Here is a 6,964-nt window from a genome sequence, read left to right as displayed (position 1 = left end):
TGTCTGGGATATGGCATCGACATTGATATGTGTGCTAGAGAAAGACCATGTCTGGGACATGGCATTGGCCACAACATGAGAGCCAGTGTAAAACCATGTTTGGGATATGGCATCGGCATTAAGACGAGAGCTAGTGTAAGACCATGTTTGGGACATGGCATCGGCCTCGACATGTGAGCCAGTGTAAGACCATGTTTGGAACATGGAATCGGTAATTCACCCTCTTGTGTAAAACTTGTTAGATATCCTTTATTATTCCAAATGGTTTCATGGGTTATTTTAAAAGCTTATGACAATGATATGGAATGATATAATCATGTTGTGAGTAGTACAGGTTCTTATTCAAAACTCATGAGATATGAGTCTAGTTATGTTGCCTTGATGGTAAGAATGGCATGAGTAAGTTCTAGCTATGAAAATAATTTTGGGACGATATTGAAATCTTTGGTTTATACTTGCGATATATATAAGCATGTAGTGATATTTACCCATGTTCACTCAAGAATGTTGTGTGGATTTATAATATGCATGGTTGATGTAGCTATTTATTTATATACAACTTACTGAGCTTTATGCTTACTCCCTCTCCTTTCCATTTTCTTCTAGTGCCACCAAGCTAGTATCGGGGATCAAGAGACGTCGGAGGCATTGATCACACTATCACCTGAAGCTTTGGTATAGCTAGTTTGATATTTTGATTTTGGCATGTAGAGGGACTTGAATCATTTGTTTAATGTCTTGTTAGTTTAGCCACAAGAGTTGGCTCATATGATGGATGTGATATTCATTTTGTATAAGCCATTAATGTTGGCTAATATTGATTATTATTAAATGCATTTGATTCAAATTTCTTATGGTTGTGGTGGTTTTGGTTATATGTGTTATGCTTGAATTGGGTTTGGTTGAAGTTCTGTAGGTTGGTGCAAGTAAGGGTGGCAAAAGGCTTGGTAAATAGCCTTATTTTTTACCACACGGGCGTGTGTCTAGACTGTGTGTGACATACGGCTTGCCCCATGGGCATGTAGTCCAGTTGTGTGTCCCCTGCGCCTCAATTTTACAAGTCAATATGCATGGTAGTAAACACACGGGCAGAGACACGCCCGTGTGTCTTGGCCGTGTGGAAGACACGGCCAAATAGACGGGTGTGTGCCTTTAAGTGGTTGCTGATGTCAGAAATAGAATGTCAAAGTTTTTTTTACACGGGCTGAGACACGGGCGTGTCATATGGCCGTGTGAAGGACACGGGCCATGGACACAAGCGTGTGCCAAGCTGTGTGAAAACCCCTGTTGAATCGAAAAATAAATTCGCACAGGTTAGGGACACGAGCGTGTCCCAATATGTTTAGGCCGTGTGAGTCACACGGGCCTTCAACATGGCCATGTTAAGAAGATACACAGACGTGTAGCCCTTCCACACGAGCGTGTACCTCTGTCAGCTTGAAATTTTACAAAGTTTTCTAGAGTACACAGATTAGTCCTGAATCAACTCCAAAGTGTGTTCTGGGCCCTGTAGGCCCATAGTAGGGACATTAAGGTATTGTTAAAAGTTTTAAATTGGAGCAAATTTTCATAACTAGGAAATGTATGTTTGCTTGTGTTTGAGTCCGGTAACATCTCGTATCTTGTTCCGACATTGAACTTAGGTAAGGGGTGTTACACGGGCTGGGACACGACTATGTGATCCCATTTCGAATGTCCGCACGGCCTGTGACACGGGCGTGTGTCCCCTTAGTTTTGAAATTTTTTTATGTTTTTGCCAAAAATTTCTTGAATTTTCGATTTAGTCCCGAATCACTTTTAATACATGATTTGGGCCTCGAAGGATCATATTAGGGACAATATGATTGATTGTGAATGAATTTTATTTGTAAATGAGAAATGCATGTGAAATGTAAGTTTGTTTATGTAATAAGTCTGGTAATGCTCCGTAACCCTATTTCGGTGATGAATACGGGTTAGGGGTGTTATATTTATTAGTATCAGAGCTACGGTTTAGTCAATTCTAGGACTAATGTAGTGTATGAGAGTCTAGCTATACATGCTATATATAACCTGTGATAGTGTGATATCTCCTGACAGTTCTAAATCATGTTTTCATATAGTAATGGATCCCAATCGAGCATTGGCTGATGATGTTGAAAGTAATGCGCCAGCCTTTATTCATGAAGCAGCGCCATCTAAATCGAGACCTGTATCTGGGAGTCAAGGAGGAGAGGCAAAGGAAGCCTTCTTCCAAATGATGAACGAATGATTCACTAAGTTTGTCAGAACTAATTCAGCTGCTCAGCAACCTCCACCTCCACCTCCACCTATTCCTCAACCGGTTCTCGTAGCTCCTCAAAGTTTGGAACCTATATGTTTAAGCAAGCCACCTATAGATAAAATTAAAAAATACAAGGCTGAAGAGTTTAGAGCTACTATTGATAATGATCTTGAGAGAGCCGACTTTTGGCTTTAGAATACGATCCGGGTATTTGACGAACTATCTTGCACGTCAGCTGAATGTGTTAAATGCGCTGTATCACTTCTGAGAGATACTGTATATCAGTGGTGGAACACTTTGATATCTGTTGTGTCGAGGGAAAGAGTCACATGGGAATTCTTTCAAACCGAGTTCAGAAAGAAATACATAAGTTAGTGGTTTATCGATCAAAAGTGCAAAGAATTTTTGGAGTTAAAACAGGGTCGTATGACTATGACTGAGTACGAAAGAGAATTCGTGAGACTAAGTAAATACGCTCAAAATTGTGTTTCCACTGAAGAGATTATGTGTAAGCGGTTTAAAGATGGGTTGGATGAAGATATTAAGCTTTAAGTACAGATTCTTGAATTGAAAGAATTTTTTGTGTTAGTCGGTAGAGCTTGCAAAGCTGAGGAACTTGACAAAGAAAAGAGAAAAGCTAATTTCAAGGCTAGAGATTCGAGAGAGAGGCCAATGAGTAAACCCTATCATTCTTCTTCAAAGAAATTTCGGGATTCATATAACTGTTCGAATGCTTTAGTGGGGTATTCTAATAGAGATAGTAGGACCAACAAACCTGAATGTCAACAGTGTGGAAGAGGACATTTTGGAGATTGTTGGATGAACAACAAAGCTTGTTTTAGATGTGGCTTGCAAGATCACTTTATTCGGGATTGTCCAAAGTTACCTGAGAAAGACAATTTTCTGAATACAAAGCCAAGTAATACAGCTGCCAGAAGGAGACCACCCAGAAATACAGGAAATATGATTAGTAGCAAAGGTGTGACAAAGGATTCTACTGTGAGATCCAAGGCTCGAGCTCTAACCAGAGCTTACGATATTCGCGCTCGTGAAGATGCGTCATCACCAGATGTTATAACCGGTACATTTTCTCTCTTCGACACTGATGTAATTTCTTTAATTGATCCTGGATCGACCCATTCATATATTTGTAAGAATTTAGTGTTTAGTAAGAATTTACTTATTGAGTCTATTGAATTTGTGATTAAAGTATCGAACCCCATAAGCAAGTATGTCCTAGTTGATAAAGTTTGCAAGAATAGTCCTGTTACTATTTTCTGGCAAATCTGATGCTCTTACTATTTGATGAATTCGATGTGATTTTGGGTATGGATTGGTTGAATCTGCATGATGCTGTTGTAAATTGTAGACGAAAGACTATTAAGCTGAAATGTCAGAATAGTGAAATTTTTCGTATTGAATCCGATGATTCGAATGAGTTGGCTATAGTGATTTCAACAATGCTGGCTCAGAAATATGTGAGGAAAGGTTATGATGCTTACCTTGCGTATTTACTGGATACAAAAGTGTCTGAATTGAAGATTGAATCAGTGCCAGTGGTTTGTGAAAATTCGGATATGTTTCCAAAAGAATTTCCTGGGTTGCCACCGATTAGAGAGATTGCATTTGCTATTGAATTAGTACCAAGAACATCACCAATATCGATAGCTCCATATAGAATGGCTTCTACAGATTTAAAAGGGTTGAAAGCTCAGTTGCAAGAGTTAACAGATAGAGGTTTTGCGTAACCTAGTTTTTTGTCCTGGGGTGCACCAGTATTGTTCGTAAAGAAGAAAGATGGATCGATGATATTATGTATTGACTATCATCAACATAACAATGTTAGGATTAATAATAAGTATTCTTTTCCTAGAATTGATGATTTGTTAGATCAGTTGAAAGAAGAAACAGTATTTTCAAAGATTGATCTGTAATCTGGTTATCATCAGTTGAGAGTTAAAGATTCGGATGTGTCAAAAACTGCATTCAGAACAAGGTACGAGTATTATGAATTTCTTATTATGCCGTTTGAATTAACTAACGCTCTTGCAATTATGTTACTACATTTACACTTGAACTTACCTCGGTACAAAATAAATAAATTTTACAATTTAGTCCATAATTTTTTCCTTTCCCCGATCAAGGTCAATTCCACATCTTTCTTGGTCTAAAATAACACATTTATCTGATTTAATACTCACATTTATCAAAATAGTCCTTAACTCTAACTTTGGAAAAATTACAATTTTGCCCCTAAACTTTTGCATATTTACACTTTTACCCCAAAGCTCAAAAATTAATTTTTTTTCCACAATTATTATGTTTTATGACATGCTGATCATTTTTCCCTTCTATGGCAACATCAAATTCTCACTCTAACATGTAGTTATAAGCATTAGGTATTTTTACCGATTATGTCATTTTACTCGTTTTCACGTAAAATCATTTAGCAAAGGTTGTTTAACACAATTTAAAGCTTCATATTCTACCATAAAACATCAAAATAAACACATTTTACCTATGGATATTTTTCCAAATATAAACCCTAGGTTAAATTATTGTTAGAATAAGCTAAATCAAGTTACCGGGACTCTAAAAACGTAAAGAACATTAAAAATGGGGCTTGGAATCACTTACTATGGAGTTTCGAAGCTTGAAACAAACCCTAGCTATGGAGAACCCTTGAAATTTCGTCCTAATGAAGAAGATGGACATATTTTGCCATCTTTTTCCTTTTTTTAATCTTTTAATTACCAAATGACTAAAATACCCTTCAATAAAAACTTTGGTTATTTCTACCTATGTATGTCCACTTTTGTCCATGAAAATACCATTTAAGGACCTCTACTTCAATTATGCTCTTCAATTAAATCCTTTAGCATCTAAAACTCATATTTATCAACTTTTGCAATTAAGTCCTAATAGGCAAATTAGACATGCAATTCATGAAATTTTCTATCGATATTCTAACACATGCATCTAATCACTCAATAAATTATAAAAATTAATCAGAATAAATTTTTCTACTTCAGAATTGTGGTTTCAAAACCACTATTCCGTTTAGGGCCTAATTCGGGATATCACAACTCTCCCCCCCTTTAGGGATTTTCGTCCCCTAAAATCTTATCGGTAAACAAGTGTGGGTATTGATTTCTCATAGTTTCCTCGGGCTCTCATGTAGCATCTTATACTCTGTGCTTTTCCCATAATACTTTCACGAGAGCGATACTGTTATTTCTTAGTTGCTTGACTTCCCGAGCTAAAATATTAATCGGTTCTTCATTGTAAGTCATATCCGGTTGTAGCTCAATTTCCGTCGGTGAAATTACATGTGAAGGATCCGAACGATACCGATGTAGCATAGATACGTGGAACACATCATGAATCTTCTCTAATTCAGGTGGTAATGCTAACCGATATGCTACCGGTCCAACTCTTTCAATTATCTCATACGGTTCGATAAAACACGGACTCAATTTGCCTTTCCGACCAAATCTAAGAGCTTTTTTCTATGGAGACACTTTTAAAAATACCTTATCACCGACTTGAAACTCGATTTCTTTTCTTTTCAAATTCGCATAGGATTTCTGTCTATCTGAAGGAGCTTTCAAACAATCTCGAATCACTTTCACTTTTTCTTTGGTTTCTTTAATTAGATCAACTCCGTAAATCTAATTTTCTTTGAGTTCGGTCCAATACAATGGCGTCCGACACTTACGACCTTACAATGCTTCATAAGGTGCCATCTTCAAATTCGTCTGATAACTATTATTGTCGGCAAATTCTACCATCGGTAAGTATCTTTCCCAACTACCTTGGAATTCCAATACACAACATCTGAGCATGTCTTCAAGAATCTGACTTACTCTTTCTGATTGTCCATCAGCCTGCGGATGGAAGGCAGTGCTGAAATTTAACTTCGTACCTAATACCTCTTGCAACTTTTGCCAAAACCGCGAGGTAAACCTCGGATCTCTATCCAAAATGATCGACAAAGGTACTCCGTGAAGTCTAACAATCTTACTGATATATAATTCAGTCAACTCTTGCAACTGTGACTTTATTTCTTTCAACTCTATTGGTGTCATTCTATATGGAGCAATCGAGATCGGAGTTGTTCCCGGTATCAACTCAATACCAAATTCTACTTCTCTGATAGGAGGCAAACCTGGAAACTCTTCTGGAAATACATCCTCAAATTCACATACAATCGGCAATGATTCAATTTTCTTCTCAAATTCCTTTGTATTCAACACATACGCCAAATAAGCTTCATAACCCTTTCTCAAATATCTCTAAGCCGACATCGAATAAATCATACTAGGCAATGCTTCTGATTCGTCTGATTCAACCCGCAGAATTTTACCATTTTCACATTTTAATTCAATAACCTTTTGTTTACAATTTACTATAGCATCATGCAATGTCAACCAATCCATACCCAAAATAACATCAAATTCGTCAAACGGCAATAACATCAAGTCGGCCGAAAAATAATGACCTCTAATCATCAAAGGACATTTCTTGCATACTTTATTAAATATAACAAATTTGCCTAATGGGTTTGACACTTTAATCATAAATTCCGTAGGCTCAATAGGTATACTCATATTAGACACCAATATCATGCACACATATGAATGAGTAGAACCGGGGTCAATCAAAGCAATAACATTAACATCATAAAGAGAGAAAATACCA

Source organism: Gossypium arboreum, chromosome 2 (assembly GCF_025698485.1).
Source record: "Gossypium arboreum isolate Shixiya-1 chromosome 2, ASM2569848v2, whole genome shotgun sequence".
NCBI classification, from domain to species: Eukaryota; Viridiplantae; Streptophyta; class Magnoliopsida; order Malvales; family Malvaceae; genus Gossypium; species Gossypium arboreum.
Note: the sequence above shows the minus strand (reverse complement) of the source record.